Here is a 21,098-nt window from a genome sequence, read left to right as displayed (position 1 = left end):
GAAGATAATAATGTGCTGGTGTTGGTAACAGCCACCTCTCTTGGATCTGGCTCATTACAAATGTCTCAGGTCTCAATCTTTGATTCAGGGTTATTTCCTTTCACTGGCAAGTGGCTTAGATAAAAAATTAACTGCAAAAAGGGAAGCCTAACATATCACTTTGTTTCCCAAATGATCACCCCACAATAAATCATAAAGGCAAAACAAATGCCAAGTGAAAGACAGGTGCCTTCTCCTTGCACATTGCCCATGTAATTTGTTTTGGGTGTGTGTCAGGGTCTAATAAGAATCTGCTGCATTTGCATGGTTGGGTAGTAGCATTTAATAGGGTCTTGCTGAAATGATAATTATACTGCCTCTGAACTAAGTCTGAGGTGTGAGTACTGGAAACCTGCAATAAGGCTCTAGGGACTCGGGGACAAGGCAAATAATCTCTGCCGAACAGCTAGACCTTTTAGGTAAATGTCCTTATGAGGCAAGAACATCTGTTATAGAGATATAAAGTCCCACAAGGAACACAGCATGGCCAATGGTCAGTGTCTTTGGTAAATGCATCCCCTGGGTCAAGCGCAGAGTGCAAGAGCAGTGATGTGGGCTGGATTTGAGCCCCTCTGGTGCCCTCATGTGCTCCCTCTGGCTTGGAACAGCTGCAACCACTGTGTGAAACGGTCCTGGGCCTCATTTAACAACCCTTAACCCCTTGTGGGGGGGCGGGCATCACAGAAAGGCCGCCTTGAGAACTTATTTTTGGAGATTGCAGAATATCTTCTAACAAAGAACAATGTAAAAAGGATTGAATACTCACCTCGTGCTAGGCCACTGTGGGGGAATACATAAACAATTATTGAATAAATGATAAACAAATAAAAGAACATGCCTGCATTAACGGCAATCCTATGGAAGACCCAAAACACATCCCAGGCAAGGATGGAAGCAGGAAAGCCAAACATTATGTGCTCAGGCAAAACCTGAAATTTTCTGCTAATCAAGAGTAAGTTTGTATTTTTTGATTCCTAGTTTTTCCACTCAGATGTTAATGTCATAGATTAATATGTTAATTGACCTGTTTTCCAGTTAGAAGATAAGACCTTCCATCTTTAAAATCAGGAACTGCATGTGTATTTGCGTTTATAAGGATGGTATTAAACCAGGTCCCATCAAAGGATCCTAAAACATTCTTTCTTTACTCAGCACCTCAGATCATCCTGAAATGACATTTGTTCTTTAAGAACAGGACAGAGAGTATGAATGAATACATATCAGAAATCTATTTTTCGAATGGCTCCTAGAAAACATTAAAACCCATTCCTTGCTGTGACCCCTTCCAAGTTTTAGGACCTACCATGTGTAGAAGAACAAGTTCTCTTCCAAACTGACATGTTCTAACACGTTCAAACTTGAACTTCATTATATTGCTATTTAACAGAAACAAGCAACACAAACTCCCACTGTATTTCACTTCCCACAGATGATTTAGAGACCCATTTCTTGACCTAAGCACTATGGCATCTTGGACTGGAGAACTCATTGTCGTTGGGACAGTCCTTCACCTTATGGATGTTTAGCAACATCCCTGGCCTCTATCCATTAGATGACAGCAGCATCTTACACCTCAGTTCTTACAACCAAAATGTTTCCAGACATTGCCAAATTGCCTCCGGTTGAGAAATACTGAGTGATAGAAACACTGGCTTTCAAATTCAAGTTCAGATAGACACAGATGCCAGCTGAGCATGTGAAGGGCAACAGGGAGCTGTTGTACCATTGTATGTAATGGGACAAGGACCTACAACAGTGATATGAAGTTCTTTCTTTGGTACAGGTCTCATGAATTTAGGCAGATAGTTTACTACGAACATAAGTGATTTGGTCTATCGTCACCCCAAAGTTTTTGCTATTTCTTTTTTACCAGACATTATTTTTTAAAAAATAATTACAATGTCTTTATGATCCTGTATCTACATATCAGCAGTCTTTCAGTAACAAGCAACAGAAATTCAACTCCAGGTAGCTTGAGCAAAAAGGAGAAACTTTTTATTGGGTCATGGAACAGAAAAACATAGGGATAGAATTGGCTCTAAATATACCAGGATCAAGGTGTTTACACAATGGCACGCGTTCACCTTCATCATTTCATCCTGTTTTCTTCTATGCTGGCCTATTTTCAAGGCCGTTTCCCCAGATGGTGACAGAGAGGGCTAGTGAGGTCCCAGGTTGACACCCTCAGAAACTCCAATAGAAAGAGAAGTTCTCCAGCCAAATTTCCAGGATTCACCCTCATGGACCTGACTTAGATCATGTGACCATCCATGAGCCAGTAACTATAGTCAGAAAAATGGAATATTCCAGGTGATTTCTCTGGTTTGTCATACTCCCCTTGGCAGACAGACTCACAATGGCCTCAGTTGGTTCTTGTCTCCTGGTCTTCATGCCATCTGTCCTCTACTCTTCTCGATTGTGGACTGGACACATTTCTAATAAACAGAAAGTAGCAAAAGTGATGGGATGCCACTTCTGAGGTTAGATTACAAAACACTGTGGCTTCTATCTTGCACACCCTATCTCTCTTTTTCCCAGAGAACTTTTTCCAAGGAAGGCCACCTGCCACATTATGAGCCACCCTACAGAGAGACTGATGTGGCAAGAAACTGATAGCTCTGTCCAAGATCCAGCAAGGACCCCAGAACTGCCAATAGCAATTCTGCTCCCAGGTGAGCCTTAAGATGATTATGACTCTGGCTTACTCCTTAACTGTGGTCTTGTGAGAGACCCTGAGGCAAAAGCATGCAGCAAACCCTGACCCACAGAGGTCTGACCCACAGAGGCTGTGAGAGCATTTGTTGCTTTAAGTCACTAAGTGTTGGGATAGTTTGTTATAACAATAGATAACTAACACAACCCTTACCCCTACACACACACACACACACACACACACACAGAATGGGGACTGCTGTACTAAAGCACATGTTCATTATGACTCATATTCGTTACAGTATTCAAATTAGACTCCTTTGACTAAATATAAAAGTTTCCAAATGTAAAAGAAAAGCATTTGTCTGAAACTCCAGTCATAGGGGGAAAAGGTAGACTTTCTTATCAGGAATAGATTTGTATTAATCTGGCTCACAAGAAACTTTGTCAAGTCACATAGTATGGGCAATGGGGGGTGGGGCACAATGTCAGCAGCGGTTTTATTCTCTACTCACCTTCTGAGAGGGGAACTGCTCAAACCAAGTTCAAGAGGAGCCTTTCTATTGCTTTAGAGCCATCCACTTTAGAGTTTTCATTTCCTTTATTACATAAACCTTGAAAGTATTCCATGTCGACAGGGCCAACTTCTTTACCCTTCCCATTAAACAGAAAATTGAACAGCCTAAGCAAAAGTTGAACTCTGTGACTCTTTTGCCACAGTATTATGCATTTGCAGTTCAATTTTAAAATATTAGCACTGAGCTCTTGATTAAAATGTTTCTTCCAAAAGGTTCCTAAAGCACTAAAATGAGGACATGTAGGCTCCAAATTGCCTCAGGTGCTCCAGGATGTGCAATATGGAAGACCGAATTCTTGTTTTGATCGCTTCTCTATCTCCACTTACCATGCCCAGCTGGTGGCAAATATACTGGGAAAAATAACCCCTGGGAAGTACATGATCACTGGAAAGAATGAAAATTCCATTAAGTATTAAGGAGAACACGGCTTGTTAACAATAACCCACTGGCGCTAAAGGAATGATGAAAAGTCACAGAGCAGAAAGAACTTAGGAAATAAGTATCAAGGGAACTGAGTACCACGGATGCTTTTACTTAGGACCATGGAGAGTATATTAGTTTACACAGCCACTATGTAGTGTGGTATTTGGCTGATACTATATAGCATGCAATTGATTGATTATTTTTAGGGTGATTCGATCTCATGAGATGCAGAGAGTGACATTGATGGATTCACTACATGTGTGTTTTCAGATTAATAGCTGCTCTGTGGGCTACTAGATACCTGTAATGTTTCCATAAGCGTTGAGATCTTTACTAACCACATTTCTTTAAAATAAACTGGGTACATTTTTAAAGATCTGCTTACTCATAACTGAGATTAAAAAATCATTTATTTTGTGTCTATGTCAAAAAATAGTGAGAATTCTAAATGCTGCAGGCATGGAGGAGAAAAATATCATAGCATCTAATGAGACCCCTAGAGAGACAAGACTCTGAAGATTCCAACCGAGGTTCGTGTTAGAAAGTTTTATTTGTCTTTCTTTGCATAATTCTATCCCAAATCTTCAAAAGTGAAACAAAGAAAAAAATTATTTTCATTGGCCTGTGATTCCCTAGGTCACCAGAATCTCACTAATGGCAACAGGACAGTATTTACCCAGCGTTAACTCACTCACCCCATGCATTTTTTATTAGTCTCACTTCCAAAAATCCTCCCAAGGAGCCAAGGAGTCCCTGGATATATCACCTGAGGGTGGAAATGGAGATGGCATGGCTGTGAACAGAGAGCCTCATCCCCTCCTGTAAGTTCTTATAGCTGCAAAGTGGTACCTGCCAGGCCCCTCTCTGTGCTTTGGAGACCACTACCTCAGTGCACATCTGGGCCGGACAACTGGCTTCCCCCCACCTGCCCGGTGCCAGAGCCACGCTGGTCTCTGTGGCATGTGCCCCCCATGTCCTCGCTGAAGCACAGCAGTGTCAGCTGCCCTGCCTGCGGTCACTGAGCTCTTATGGAGACGAGTGAAAGGTTCCTGGCTTTTTTAGTTTCACTACTTCATCTCCTCAGGGCTCTGGCACATGTCCTAGGGAATTCAGAAAAAAAAAGAGCAAAGGTCAAAACTCTAATTGCGCTCCTCTGATGCTGGCCTCCCATCCTTCAGTGAAGTCAGTACAAAGGACTCTGCCTTCAAGGCGACTCTTGCCCCCCAGCGGGCCATCAGACATGTCTGAAAACTTAGGATATGTAGTTTGGGCCAAAAGTTTAGACAGACCCAGTTCCCACATCTGGGGAAACCACTATAGATAAGAATCAAGTACAACTGAGCCTACAATATGAAATGCTCTTGTATTTGTGGGCACTACTGATACCAAGGAAAAATTCAATTCATCATTAGCATTGACGATAGGATGGGAATAAATTGTGTGGGTCGCCTTTGCATGGCTGTATCAAAGTAAGCTAAGATAATCAACTTAAAAAGAGGGAAGATTTAGTTTGGCTCTCAGTTTCAGAGGTTCCAGCTCCCCAGTTGACCCTGTTGCTTTGGGCCTGTGGTGAGAGCATTGTGGAAAAACCTGCTCTCTCCATGGCGACTGGGGAGCCAAAAGGATCCTAATATCCCCTCAAGGGCACACCCCCAATGACCTGACTTCCTTCTACTAGGTCCAACCCCCTAAAGGTTTCACCATCTCCCAATGGTGCCCTGGGCTGAGGTCAAGACTACAACACATGGGCCTTTAGGGGATATTCACCATTCAAACCGTAACACAAACTAAAGAATCTAATATTTATTATTATCTTATTCAAATATAGTCTAACTTTAAAGTTTTTTAGTTTGTAATGAAGAACCAGACCGAAATCAAACCACTACTTAGAAGTTGCATTCAGTTCCCCAGGTCACTTACTCTCACAGAACCTCAGTTTCCTCATTTGCAAAACAGGGATAACACAGTCACTGGATTGTCAGTAGCATTGCATGAAGTCATGAACTTAAGTAGGACACGGTACCTGGAACAAAGCAGCACCTGCCTAACTTTTAGCGATTATGTGTGTAACTGTGGGTATATGCATGAGGATTTCTTTATATTATAACACAGATGTTCAAAAGCATTTTCATAGCCCCAACAGACAGTGGTTAAAGTATTTCCGACAAGGCCGGTTGCTATTTTAAAAACTGGGCTTCAAATCTTGGTAAGACTAACACTTCTCATTTTTTCCTAGTACTATGTAAAGAGTACAAAATTCTCACAAATAGCATCATTTAGCATAAACAGATTCCTAGCTTTCTCTGCAGCTCAGGGCAACTCCTCTCAAATCCTTCTGAGAATGCTCTGGCTCATCCCAGAATCGACCCATGCTGCGCCTGCTATTCAGATCTGATTATTACCAGGCAGTTGGAGGGGTCAAATTCCCACAGCCAATTTTCTATAAAAATCTCAAGTAATTGAAATGGGAGGAAGGTACCCAGTAAAAGTCAGGGTGAATAATTTAGCACAGTAGCTGTCGACAGCCTCTGAGGCAACGTATTCAAGGCATTTTATTAGAGGGTTGACTAAGGCGCTCTTGTCTCCAGAGCATCCTGGCTTCAGCCCACCCATCTCATCAGGAACAGGAGTGGGGCTAAATGAGCAGCCAGAGGGATCTTTCATTAACCCTTCTCTGATACCTGAGCCACGCTGTGAAGTTGCTTTCATTACACTTTCTCTTTTTTCCAAATGTGAACAGTGATGTTGAGAAACAGAATGACTGGCTGTAGGGGTGCAGGTAGAGGGTGCTGTGCCCCCTCCCTGGCTCTGCAGACCCTTCAAGGGTTAGACCCATCTGCTAAGGATCGGCATGGGTAATTACTATTTTATAAAGCTAGTTCCAAATCTCAATTAAAAATAACATTTAAATTTTTTTCCCAATATCACATCACGAACAAAATTCTCTCAAATGAATGCTGACAAGCCTTCTAGCTAGGACTAAGCAGGACTTAGAGCCATGAGTGGCAGAAACCCAACTCCAATTAGATCAGAATAAAAGGAATTTGTTGATTCATGCTGCTGGTAAGAATACAGCTGCAGGATTGAATGAAGCTCTGGGTTAGAATGTAGTTCTCTGGATGTGACACCTGGAAATCAATGATCCAGGTCAGAGTTTCTGTGTCTCAGGGTCCTTCTGGTCAGAAGGGTAGACATGACCCCACCCCCATACCAGAAAAGGGATGTGTGTGAAACAATGAGAAGTTTGGAAAATTTCCTGGCTACTCTACTTAACTACATCCTCATGGCAACCATTTAAAGAGCTTATTGATGGTGCAAATTCTATGGCCTACTGTATTGTTGTTTTCATTGTTTCCCTGTGTGTGTGTGTGTGTGTGTGTGTGTGTGTGTTTTCTTTTTTTTCATTTGTTTGTTTGTGGTACTGGCGATCAAACTGGGACCTTGGGCATGGTAGACAGCCAATTGTTATTATGGACTGTACTGTGTCCGCTACATTCCAATGTGACTGGATTTGGAGATGGGACCTTGAAAGAGGTAATTAAGGTTAAATGAAGGTAATAAGAAGTGTGGGGCCTTAATCCCATATGGCTGGACATCCGGATGTGCGTTCATGAGGAATGTCCACAACGAGAAGGCAGCCATCTGCAAGCCAAGGAGTGAGGCCTCAGAGGAAAGCAAACCTGCTGAGACCTTGGTCTGGGTCTTCCAGCTTACAGAACCGCAAGAAATAAAATCTTATTATTTGAGCCACTCAACCTGTGGTGTTTTGTTATGGCAACCTGAGCAGACTAATAACCCAAATGAATTCTAGCTGTTCTTTTCCCCTGCCTCAGCCTCCACCCAACTCCTCTGTTCTCGTCAGATGTTTTCTGTTTGCCCTCACAGATCCACTCTCTGCTTGGCTCTCTACCTGGAAGGCTCGATGGGCTGCAGCAAGGGGCTTCTCTACCCTCTGCCTTCTGACTGGGTTTGGCAGGGGAAATTCCCACCATCCCAGGAAAAGCAGAGGGAAGGAGAAAGTGACATCACATATTTATTCACCTGAATTCCTTTCCTGCAAGGCCACTGGAGCTGACTGTGTCCCCAGCAGAAGATTACATCTTCTCTCAAGCAGAAGCCGGTAGGATAGTGTCCTACAGAGGACTCTGCTTGAGAGAAGACTCTGCTCTTTCTCCTCTCCAAGCCTTGCCCGGGATGGTGGCAGCTCTGCGGGTGCTAACCCTGTGCTCTATCTCTTGTGCTTCCAATGCTCATACTTCTGTCAACAGCCACTCTGTAAATAAACTCCGACCAAATCATTGCAATTTGCTGTGACCACTGCTTCCCTCAGTGATAGAGATCTCAATGAAACAGAGGTGGAAAAAAATGAAGGATAAAACCTTTTCTCCTCTACCTGGAAAAAGAATCACAGAGCATCCAAAGTGCATTGTGCCCTAAAACAGAAAGTACATGTCAAATGAGAGTTTTTTGATTTTTTTTTTTTACGTGCCATCTGTCATCAGAAATCACTTACTTAAACAATGTAGTCATTTTTTATTTCCTTTGGGGATCACTTTTCATCGTTGCTGCCTATTTATATGTATCTTAGAATCTTTAAGGCCACTTGCCAGCATCAGCTTTTTAATTGAAACTTGTCTTTGCCTGATGATTCTGACTACTCAGAATTACCATGATCAGCAATGAGTTTTGTTTTGTTCTTTCAGAATTCAATGAGTTTCCAGTTGACATTTTTTTTTTTTTTTTTTTTTTACTTTTCAGATATTGAGTTAGAATTAATTGCACTGATGCTTTGCTTATAGAAGAGGGACTACAAGATTTTATCATCTTTATTAGGCACTGAGATATGCTTTTTTACTTATTTGATTATTTTTATCACATACTCTAAATTATACCTGGGGAAGTGCAGTTCCTGGTCTGATGTAGCCCAGTCCTAAAAGTTCCTCACTGTGGTGTGAATTTAAACTCTCAAGAGCGATACAAACTTTAAACATTTGGGGTTCCCTTTCCTTTTACCAGTGACCTCAACCCCTTCTCTCACCAAGTTCACACTCTCAATTCTTAAGGAAAACTGCCTGTTTATTTAATGTCTACTATTTGCCAGGTGTTGCATGCTATGTTTATTTCATTCTGAGAGCAATGTTAAGAAGCAGATCCAATGATTCCATCTGGATAGCCAAGGAGACAGGCTCATGGAGATAATCTAGCATGATCCCCCTGAGAAGTGGTGAAGGGTGGGACCCAGGCTATCTGGGATGCCCAGTGCCTGCTGCCCTTGACCTGTTCACTCCACCTGAGTCTGGACTGGTACCCCTGAAGTGCTGCTCCCTGTCCCCCCATGCTCCCTGAGTTATATATTGCTCCTCCAGCATTTTCTGCATGACTGACTTGACCCAACTGTGAGACACAGTTACTGACCAATTAGCAGAGATGTGAGCAAATGCCTTCTGGAATCTCACTGGGTGATCTAGTGATCTTTGGTCTCCAAAACTAAGATTTCTCTTTCTTGAGAATTGAAGCCACGTTTGCTGTTTCTCCTGGATTTCCTCTTCCCCACCCCTCCCCTCACACTCCTTCAGGTCTCTGCTGCACTAGGACATCCTCACGAGGCCACTGACTCATCGGGAGAATAACAAAAGTGGAAACTGAAAAGTTTTGCTTGTGAACGGGAAGTACACCACACCTACCCTAATTTTTAAAGAAATATTTTCTAGAGAATAACAAAAAGTCTATTTTGCCTCCCCCCCCGCCCCGAGGAACCAAAAAGGAGGTGTAAGAGTCAACAGTGGATAGATTAATTGGTACTTTGTGCTCTGTTCGGTTGTGCCTTTATGGGTTTTAAAGGAAAAGAATCATTTGGGTCAGGAATTCATCTCTCAAAGGCCATGTGCTGGAGTGCAGGGGAAGAAGAGACCTCAAGGCTTTGGGGTAAATGAATTGAGAGTCCGAACACTACATTCGGGTTTTGCCTCACCACTGAATTTCTTAGATGGAGCTTTTGCAAAGTTGTTTACTTTCATTCTAAGCCTTGGTATTTATAGCTAAAAATGAAGAGAACTCTTTTAGGTCTAAGGAACTCATGGGGAAAAGTAAAGTTAAGCCTATGACTTGGAGATAAAATCAGCTTGCTGTAATATAAGGAACTCTGGAGAGACTTCCCTGCCCCCAAATATTTCCCACCGGCTTGTCCCAGAACAGCAAATGAAGCCCCACATTTTCTTTGCAACTGAGTTACAACAGAGAGGGCACAGTTTGAACCAGAGGTATTTCTGCCTTTATTTTAAGATGAGTATTTCCTCCACATTTTATTGTTTCTGTATTAGTCAACTTTTCATTGCTGTGACAAAACGCCTTAGAGAAATCAATTTAGAGAAGGAAATATTTGTTTTGGTTTACAGTTTCAGAAGTTTCAGTTCAAGGTGGGCTGGCTCTATTGCTTTGGGCCTGAGGAGAGGCAGAGAATCATGGCAGAAGGATGTGCTGGAGCAAAGTTCCTCACTTCACGGTGGGGGTAGGGCTGGGTGTGGAGGGATGGAAGGGCAGCTTGGGCAAGGACGGGACTGGGGACTATACCCTTTCAGGTCACCTTCCATTTTATCCAACTAGGCCCCACCTACTACAGTTTCCACCACCTCAAAATAATGTCATCAAATTATAAACTTATCAGAGGATTAGTCCACATTTGAGGTCAGAGCCCTCATGAGCCAATCACTTCCCAAAAGTCCCATCTCTAAACACTGTTGCCCTAGGGACCAACCCTGGAGCACTTGGAGGACATTCCAGATCCAAACTTAGGATGTGTTTTTACAGTCAATGTGAATAGTTGAAGTAATAGTGCTTCCTTATTTCCTCTGAGCAATTAGGTTGTTATTAAATAGATAAAAAACACATGGAAAACTTATTAAATAAAAACACCAGGGCCCCATAAGAACTAGTGCCATCAATAGAGGTCTGGAAAGTAACGAGGAAGTTGTATTTGAGACAAGCTCCCCAGGTAATTTTGAGCAGGGGTCCTGCTTCAAGAGTTCCCATTTACGAACATCAGAAGGCTGGGTTTGTAGGATACATCCAGTCAGGTCCTCACAGGCACCGAATCTGCAATTTAGAACCAGACATGACACTGGGGAGCGAACAGATCCCATTACGTATGGCAGTCATTGGTCATCTTTTCTGCATTCAGTTATGCTGTGTTATAGTCCCTGAAATGCTGATATTTTCACATTTAAACTGTCACCTGGATACCTTTCCCCTTCAGCCAATTCACAGATGCACAAATGCAGTGAGTGGGGCTAGAAACTTGCCCTGAGCCTGATAGCTCATATACAAATGGCAGCCACCGAAAACTGATGAAGGGAGGGCCACAAGCTACTCTTCTCCACAAATGTGTTTCAAGTTATCACCAGAGCAAGCTACCAGCCAAATACTGCTGGTAGGCAAAAGCCTCCCAACTACACATTTTTTTTGTAAGCCAGCAAAAGAGCAGTTTGTACAACCTTGCTGGAGAGGTTCTCTCAAGACATTTGCACAATTCCAGGGGCAGGAGTTTATTCCAGGACAGCCAGCATTGGGCAACCAGAATCTTCCAGAGTTCCTGGCTGGACCTGAGACCAGGAAGAGGTATCATTCTACAGGTACAGGTTATAATTCTAGCTGGACACCCTATTCATGCAAGAGTGGAACGTCTCCAAACTATTTAGACTAATCCACTTATCTCAAACTCTTTTTATTCACCAAAGAGATCCTATTTCCAACTTTCTTTGTGTCAATCAACATACCATTAATTTCACCATAAAAAATTCTGATGTTAACTATGTAATTGGTAAACACTATTATTATGGAGTTATGAGGAACAGAAGTAATTGTCTCCGGACTGTGAATTCTTGATTAGTCTAGAAACATTTGGTTAGAGCCTAATCTTGGTGGGACACTGTATATTCAGAAGTGTTTTAAAATAAGTAACAGATTTGTAAAGACTGCAACAGATACAATGCAATAATGCCTTTAGGAGAAGTGTGCATAGGAGTTATGATAACACAGAGAAGAGAGTTATTAATTTTGCCAAACTTGGAAGTGAGAGGACAAGAACAAGAATATCCTCGCAGAGATGACCCAAGGTAAGTTTTTAAAAGGGGGTGGGGAAGTATCAGTTAGGCAGTCTCAGTGTCCACCCAGCAAAGGGAAATAGTGTGGACATCACCCCAGCGAAAAATCAAAATGGAGTCATTCATGCTAAAGTTCTATGTCACCAAACCAAAACTAAATTGTTATTGGAGAAGTCAGAAAACATAACTTCATTTCTCAAACAGGCAGATTTCTATCTGCATGACAATGAAGTTTTTCTGCCTTTAATCTTTACAACCAAAAGCCATCTGAAGTAACCTGAATTTAAACCAGTTATTTTTTTCTATTTTTGTTTCTGTTTTGTTTTTGTAGTACGGGGATTGAACCAGGGGCACGCTACCACTGAGCTACATCTCCAATCCTTTTTATTTTGGAACAGGGTCTTACTAAGTTGCCCAGGCTGACCTCCATCTTGTGATCCTCCTGCCTTAGCCTCCTGAGTTGCTGGGATTATAGATGTTTAATATTGTGCCTGGCTACTAATTTTATTTTTAGTATTTATGTCTTTGAAACCTTTACTACCATTTCCCCCTGTTAAATTCTTAGAAAGAATAAGATCTACATTCTACAAGTAGTAATTTATCTCACTGTAACTGGAGATCACCGATCAGTGATCTTTTGCCATAAATCTTACCCTCAGTCTTTTTTAAAGAGTCTAAAAGGTTAGCTCTGAGGCTTCTGAGCCTAATAAAACTCCACAAATCACTCTTTATCTGCCCACTGGTCTTATCAGGGTGAGGCTATCTTTTTGTTTCCAACAGCACATAGTTTTCCATTTCTAGTCCCAGAATCAACAAGAGAATTGTAGATTCCAAGGCCAAGCTTCTCTTCTGCCCGTTCTCTGTCTGTGTATGTAAGAGCCCTTCTCCTCTGAAAACCTTGATGGCCTGCCAGAGCCACCTTCTACCATCTTAAGACCCTTGACAAACCTTCCTACAGAGAAGCGCCTCTTTTGCTAATCAAACTTCATTAGCTTTAGCAGCGTCTTCCATGGAGATCTCTCCCAGAAAGACTCCCCTCTGTATTCTCATCTGCTGTGACCTCTCCCCTCAAAATCCAAATGCGGATTCTTAATATAGGCCTTCACCATTTTCTTTTTCAGATTATTTAAACAACTCTGAACATAGATTTTAAATAGCTACTTCCTGCTTTCCTTAAAAAGGCAAACACTTTAATCAAGGGCAGCAAGTCACAAACATCTGCATTTTGAATCCAATTTTAAATCCCCATGGTTGATTCTTTTGCTGTTCCCTAACTTGCTATTGGCCTGTGATCTCTATTTATAGATGTCACATACCTGCATCAGACATTGCCCCTCCCCTGCCCCTGGTGGCATCTGGGCTTTGGTCATTAGAACCCATTGCCATGTTACTGGCAGTTTATCAGTTAGCCAGTTACTTGGCAAGCCAAGGATGTTTAATCCATGATGGAAGTATTTTTTGGCAGAGTGAGTGGGAATACCAGGAATTGAACCCAGGGGCACTCTAGCACTGAGCCACAGCCACAGTCCTTTTTTAATTTTTAATATTTTTTTATTTTGAGAAAGGGTCTCCCTAAGTTGCTTAGGGCCTCACTAAGTTGTTGAGGTTGGCCTTGAACTTGCCATCCTCCTGTCTCAGACTCCTGAGTTGCTGGGCTTAGAGGTGTGCATCACTGCATCTGGCTCCATGATGGAAATTTTAATGTGGAGTGGGATGAGAAGAAGAGAAAGGGTTTCTGATGGTAGGTCTGGATGAGATGGCATGGGGTAGGGAAAGCAGCGCCCCGGTGGAAGGCCAGAGGGACGCTGCCAGGGGGAGTTTCTCTAACTGAGAAACACCATTACAGCTGCTGCCTGTCATCACCCCAGTCAGTGCTTCCTCCTGGTAACAGACATCCTTTCGCCACGGCTCCCATGACACTGAAGAATGAGGAAGGACCTGAGGCTGCAGAGATCAGCTGCACCATTCCTTGCAGCCTGGAAATTAAGTGGACATTGTGGGGTGGGGGGTTGGTGGTGGTGGTGGAGTTTTCAATTGTTCCTCTGCCAAGGTTATAACCTGAGTCCTTTTTAGGAGTGACTCATGACTGACAATAATAATATCAATAATGAGTAATGATTAACAGAATAAGAGCAAGCAGACTTCTGGTTTCTGGCTGCCAGTGATAAATACGTACGCTGATCAAAGCTTTGCTTTTGTATTTCAGCATGGATGTGTTGCTCCAGGGTCCCTGCCTCACCCCAAGTCCTGTGACCCCTCAGGCTTCTTCTCACCTCAGGTGTCATGTTTCTGTTAGCAGAAGGTGGCTAGCTAGATGATGAGCAGGAATGGGGAAGGAAAGGTAGGGGGGAGCGACTAAAAGAGCTCCGACCAGCGATGGATCCAGAGGACCAGTCTTCTGCCACATTCCTAAAAGAGGTGCAACGCCATAGCCTTGGAATTTATGGAAACTCATCATGTTCCCCAGGTCATGCCTGCACCGAGAAGCTGCTCCAAGCTTCTGCTGGTGGCGCCATGGGAGAAAGGGTAAAATGACCCCAGAGCGCAGACGCATGCCCTCAATTTTAACAGTGCAGATGTGTGACTTCCCCCAAGCACCAGGCCCAAAGAGACATGGCCAAGGTTTTAAGCCAATACAAGTTCCCACCCTCTATCCTAACAAAAGGCCAAAGCTTCATTACTTTGATGCATTTCAGTCCCTAGCCCATCTGCCTGCCCTTCTCTCTGGGGTGTATCTCATTTTCTCTCTCCTTTTCTTGCCTTATGAGCCCTAACTGGTATCTGCCTCATTGTATACTTCTGTGTCTGCACCAGTGCAATTGCCTAAGCTTAGACAATTACACCCAAGGACCAAGGAACAAATCACAACGCTCCACAGTTGACTCCCAACTCTGGTTGCACCTTCTGTTGAGGGAGGCCAGTGCAGTAGGTTTAGAATTATGCAAGAATGCTCAAAGGGCAGCAGAATGGTCTTAAAAACTAGGAGGAATTGAGGTATGCAAAATGCATCTCTCCTGGGGAAGTGGCTCTTATCACAATGGTAGTAAATTTGACCAAAAACTGGTTTTATAATTTCCCAAAGAAAGACTCAGACAATATTAGGGAAATTTGCTTATTTATATATTTAATTATTTTTGTTACTAGGACCTGAATCCAGTGGCTCTTTGCCACTGAACTACATGCCCAGCCCATTTTATTATTTCATTTTGAGACAGCATCTTCCTAAGTTGCCTGGGCTGGTCATGAACTTACAATCCTCCTGCCTCAGCCTCCCTGGTTGCTGAGATTACAGGCATGCATCACCGTGCCTGGCAGGGAAGTTTATATATCTGACTAAGTGTAGCATCTCAAATACTGAAATCATACTACTAACTAGCTTGTGTCTATATAGTCTTCTCTGCTAGGGTCTCAACAGAATTATTAACCACCTACCTATTGCACATTCCTGTTTGCTTGGAGAACCTAGAGTGTTCATGTACATTAAAGTCACATTCTTCTGCTGGTAAAGGAAGAGCTAACTGAGTAATAAATGTTTCTAATTACTAAACAGACCCAGACAATAACACACCGGAACAACAACATTATGCAAATCATTCCTTTGGTTATATGCTTATTGATGGCTAAGAACATGGTCAAGAGAGAAAGCATCTGAAACTCCAACCTCGGTTAAGAGGCAAGCTGTACTTCTAAATCACACTCCAGCTACCCAGAAGAGGATGCAACCCAGCAAACTATTTGTGACGCAGATTCGAGTCTCACCCAAATCTGTAAATCACTTGTTCAAGCTTTTGCTAACCACTGCCAACCTCGAACAGAGCAGTGTACCAACGTATTCAGCAGTGCTGAGGTTCGGGAAACCGCAGAGCACTGCATACACGTAGATGAAAGCTCTTGACGGCTGTGATGTAAGGGTGGTGGAATCCCTCAGGCTCACGTCCAGGCTCCTACCCTAAACCATATTACATTGCCGTGGCATGGCAATGTCTTCAAATATCAACTTGGGCTTGTTTTCCCTAGACTTTTTTCTTCTCAGTGTCATGGTAGTAACCAAACCCTTGGCATTCAAACACTTCTGCAGGGTGGAGTAAACAGATTTGAGGCCCTTTCAGTCCTTTATAAAAATAAATACCATCATAGAGATTGCAGAAGACGTTCCCAAGGAGAGATAAGAAATGTTTGGGGGACAAAAATAAAGAAGAAAGTTTTTTTTTTTTTTTTCTGTCAGGAAAGAAAAGGAGAAACTCTAATCAAATGCGTGGCAGTGGCCTCAGGCTGTGCTGCCCAGTCCATAGTAGTTACTTTCCATGTGGGATTTTTAAATTTTAAATTAATTTAAATGAAATAAAAATTTAGTTCCTCCATGGCACTAGCCACTTTTCAAGCACTGGGTTGCCATGTAAGGCTAGTGACCACTGTACTGGATGGATAAATTAGAGAACACTGCCTTCAATGTGGGGAGTATTGATGGAATGTGTGAAGGGGGCAAGACCTCAGAGGCTGTGTGGCAATGAGTCATGAAGTGGGGTGGACCCTCCAGCCTCACTCAAGGATCCCCTGCTCTGAGAAGGGGAAATTAGCAGCTGAGCTGCCCAGCATGAGACAGAAAGATTGGGACAATGGGTCAGTGCTTCAGTGGAAAACAGTATGGTCCCACATCTGCTAAAGTGAGTTCTCCTAAGTTGGAAGGCTCAATAAGAACCAAGGACCCACTGGGTGTGGTGGTACATGCCTATAATCCCAGCAACTTGGGAGGTTGAGGCAGGAGGATTGTGAATTCAAAACCAGGCTTAGCAACTTAGTGAGGACCTAAGCAACTTAGAGAGAGTCTGTCTCAAAATAAAAAAATAAAAAGGGCTGAGTATGTGGCTCAGTGGCTAAGTATTCCTGGGTTCAATCCCTGGTAACCTCCCACCTCTGCAAAAAAAAAAAAAAAAAGAACCAAGGACACTTATACTTGGAGGTCTGAAAGCTGACGCCAGTAGAAATCTGAACCTCCCATGAGTCTAAGAGGATGGTCACCCAGATCACTTGAAGGAAATAAAGAAAAGCAGCTATCTCTGCACACTTGAATATAGGGAACTAAGATTCAAATCCGCTCCATTCATACACCGGTCATACCCACACACAAACTTGCCAGTCATTCTTCCTTCTTCAACTGAGTTCATTTCAACACTGATTTCACAACAGACAAGGGGAATTTAAAGAGCTCAGGCTATTTTCATATTCCAATAAGTACTGTCAGTACACAAGCAGGTCAGAACCCCATTATTTAAAAAAGTGTGGCTCTAATTAGAAAATGAGCAAGAGATATGAAGAGAAATGTCACTGAAGAAAACATACAGGGGACAAAGAAGCACATGAAAAACTGATCAATACCATTAGCCGGTAGAAGAAAGCAAAATAAAATCAGCTTTAGAAAGGCTGAAATAAAAACAGCAATAATACCAAATGTTGGTGAGGATACAGAGAAACTGGATCACTCACCTGGTGCTGGTGTAATGTCAAATGGTACTTCTCTAGGAAGTAGCTGTGCAGTTTCTTAAAACAAATAAGCAAGTATGTGGTAAGTACCACATGATTGTATCCCTGGGCATTTATCCCTGAGAAATAAAAATCTTTGTTCACACAAAAACCTGCACATGAAGTTCACAGTTGTTCTGTTCAAAAGAGCTAAAATCTGTGAAAGACCAAAATGTCCTTTGACAGATGAATGGTTAAACATTGTGAGATATACACCATGACTACTATTCAGCAAATGAAAGGAGACAGCTATCGATCCCTGCAGCTCAACTGAGGATCCAAGGAGTTCCACTGCTGTGGCCCTCTTGGAGGAGTAGGACTGCTGCCCAAAAGTTAGTTTGGATGTCAGTACTAATGACATTGCATTCACATCCAGAGGGAACAGAAAAGTTTCTTACTCATGTAATGAGGTTTTCAGCAGAGAGCTGGGTAGGCTTCCCAACCAGGTTCAAAAATGGCTCTCAAGAGCAGAAAAAGGAAACAGACAAGGTTTTCATTGTGGTTAGGGGCTGGGACATGAGCTCACTTGTGTGCATTTCTCACCTATGCCAAAGGAAGGAGAACACAGGTGTCCTTATCAACTTACCCAGATGTGGGGCAGAAGGCAAAGAGAGAAGAGTGATGCTTAAAAGTTATTAGAAAATATTTTAAAATGGAGTCAAACTTTATTACCTATGGTGAGCAAAAAGGCCTATCTCAAAAGGACAGCAATATGTGCCACATTTATGTAACATTTTTACAATGACAAAATTTTAGAAATGGAGGGTATATTTATTAGAAGTTGCTAGAGGATAGGGTGGAGTGAGGGAGGTGAGATGGTTATAAATGGGCCATGTGGGGGATACTTGTATTTGTTGAAATGGTCAGTATCTTGACTGTGGTGGTAAATATACAAACCTACACAGGTGATAAAATTACATAGACCATAAAACATGAAAAACACATACACGCACAAACAGTTAAAATTGGAAATCTGAAAAACATGGATGGATTTTTGTCAACGTAATGTCCTGGTTTTAAGAATATACTATAGTTTTATCACTGGGAGAAACTAGATAAACGGTATATAGGATCTCTCTGTATAGTTTCTTAAAATTGCACATGAATCTACAAATCATGTAAATTAAAAATTTCAATTTGGAAAAATGCTTAGATCAGGGAAAGGGAGTTGATTTTGTATTACACAATACCCTGGGGTAAGAGAAAGAGCCTCTGGGCTGGGCCAGTTGGCCCATTGCCACCTCCTGGTCCCGTGAAGTCATCTTCAACAATGTAATGGCCAGTCATGGGCTAGACATCATAATTACCATTAAGACCAAAGGCTTAATGGTAATTATGTTTAAGAGTACTAACTTAAAAGTACAGAGACAAGTAAGATAAAATTCAGAAAAATCCTTCTAACAATTTGAAACTGATCATGTTTATGATCTATGTATCAATAGCAAAAGGAGGCTCCCATAGGATTATCTGATAGTGATCTATGAGGGATGTCATCTATAATTCAGTCATTCTCAAACTTTTTCAATGAAATGTTCCCTAATAATAGGATAAAGTAGGTACACATATCTGTGGATAGAGTTTAGTATGTGGTCAAATACCTGAAAAACCTGGAAAAACTATCCACATGCTACATTATACTAAATAGACATCTACATTTGTTGCATTATAAACATGTTGTTTTCAATACATTTATTTTATATATTTTCAATATGTAAATAAATTTTATGTTAAACATATTTTACAACAATTCAAAAAAAGAAGGAGAAGAGGAAAAAGAGAAGGAAGAGGAAAAGTAGATAAAACAACAAGAAGAAGAAGAATAGTAGGAGGAGGAGGAGACTGTTAAAGTGAGAGAATAAAAAAGTGTCCAAAAATTTCAATTTTTACATCCATTATGTGTTAAATGACAGTATTCTAAATATCTTGGATTAAAAATATATGATTGAAAAAAAAATATATGATTGAGCTTTTAAAATGTTATTTTCAATTAAAAATTTTAGTTACAATTATGTGAACATTTTAAGTAATTTGAGCAAAATTGACATTCAGGAAAATGGCTACTCAGGGTCCATGTGTTACTGGTACCTAGGACCCTCCTGTGGAGTATGGCTCTATAGGTTCTAAGAACTTCAAATTAAATCTTCCTTTTACAAAAAAGACATTTAAACTCATAACTCAGTCTTTGCTCACATTCCTCCTCCTCCTCCTTCCACCTAGAACAATTTGGCTGACCTTCTTTCCCGGGAGACTTAAGTCCTAGGTGAAATGCTACCTCCATGAATTCACCTAAAATTTCTTAAGTCAAATATATTTCTTTCTTCTCTGTCTCTTAAATCTTTACTTTAGTTGTTGTCCACCTACTCAGGTGTGTCATTCTGTCTAAGATGGATTGTGTGTAGTGCCTAAAGACTCAGAAACATGGTGGGAGGGCCACAGGCTTAGACCATCTGCACTTGTCCGCATTGGTGATGTCATTCACTCCCATTTTTTAAGGAAATATCACTCAAATATTATGCACTCCCCAAGGTACAGCCACATTCCTGTCCTCTTCTTTTTTTTTAAATATTTTTTTAAATGTATATTTTTAAATTATAGGTGGACACAATATCTTCATTTTATTTTTATGTGGTGTTGAGGATCGAACCCAGGGCCTCACATGGGCTAGGCAAGTGCTCTACCACTGACCCAAACTCCAGCCCTGCTGTCCTCTTCTTAAACTTCGAAATTACATATCCAACTGCTTGCTCAACACGTCCATCCACTTACTTGCCTAATTTCAAACTTAACCAGGTCAAAATAGAATTCTTGATTTCTCACCCTGCCTCAAACATGCCTCTCATCTCAACGTCTCAATTGTCAGTGCCATGATCCACCGTGGTGCTCCAGTCTGAAACATCACGGATCAACCCTAGATTCTTTCCCCCGCTACCCTGTCCTCATTCAACTCATTAGGAAGTCTTGTCAATTCTTCCTCCTAACCTATCCCAAATTCACTCTGGGCCCAGTCACCATTATTGTGTACCCACACCATGATGATAGCTTCCAAACTAGTTTCAGTGTTGGTTTCATGTCTTACTAATCTGTTATCTATGTAGCCCCCAGTGATATTGTGAATCAAATTATATTACTTGCTTTAAAAAGCTCCAGTGAACTTTAGTTACAGTAGTATAAAGCCCAAACCCTCAGCCTGACTTCAGAAGTCCCCTGCTTACGACCGAGATTTCGTCTTGACCACTGGCCCCCTCACACCTTCTCCACCCTCTGACTTTCTGTTCCTCTGGTTCATCCTGTTCCTACCTTAATGGTCCCATCTTCTGGGAGTGCTTTTTCTTCTGATTTTCTATTACTTGCTTCTTAGTCTTAACATTCAGGTCTCAGCTTTGATGGCATCTTCTCAGAAAGGCTGTCTCTGGCCACCTAATATAAAATCAGTGTCCAGTCGTCCTCCTGCCCTCCGATAGTTCTCATCAAGGCTTTGCTGTTTGTTTATTGAGGTAAAATATACATAACATAAATTAACCATTTTAATCATTTTTAAGTACAAAATTCAGTGACTTTAAGCACACAATTCAGTGACTTTAAGCACACTCATCATCTTGCACAATCATCACCACTATCTATTCTCAGGACTCTTAGCTTCCCATACTGAACCCTGAACCTGTGAAACAAGATCAACTTCCCATCAACCCTTCCTCCAGCCCCTGGGAACCTCTATTAAGCATTCTGTCTGTATGAATTTGCCTATTGAAGGTTCCTCATGTAATTGCAAACATACAGCATTTGTCCT

General features: G+C 41.8%; 1 long non-coding RNA gene across 1 annotated transcript; it reads right to left on the bottom strand.

The window, feature by feature from the left end:
• Window positions 1-2,078: 2,078 nt before the first annotated feature.
• On the bottom strand, window positions 2,079-20,802 carry LOC124987294 (uncharacterized). Its single transcript, XR_007109162.1, has 3 exons — window positions 20,609-20,802; window positions 3,207-3,345; window positions 2,079-2,474 (listed from the first exon to the last, which is right to left on the bottom strand). It is a non-coding gene; the product is annotated as an uncharacterized LOC124987294 (long non-coding RNA).
• Window positions 20,803-21,098: the final 296 nt, after the last annotated feature.

The sequence above is a fragment of the Sciurus carolinensis genome, chromosome 6, assembly GCF_902686445.1.
Source record: "Sciurus carolinensis chromosome 6, mSciCar1.2, whole genome shotgun sequence".
Taxonomy (NCBI): Eukaryota; Metazoa; Chordata; class Mammalia; order Rodentia; family Sciuridae; genus Sciurus; species Sciurus carolinensis.
Note: the sequence above shows the minus strand (reverse complement) of the source record. Positions and strands in the feature narration are given on the sequence as shown.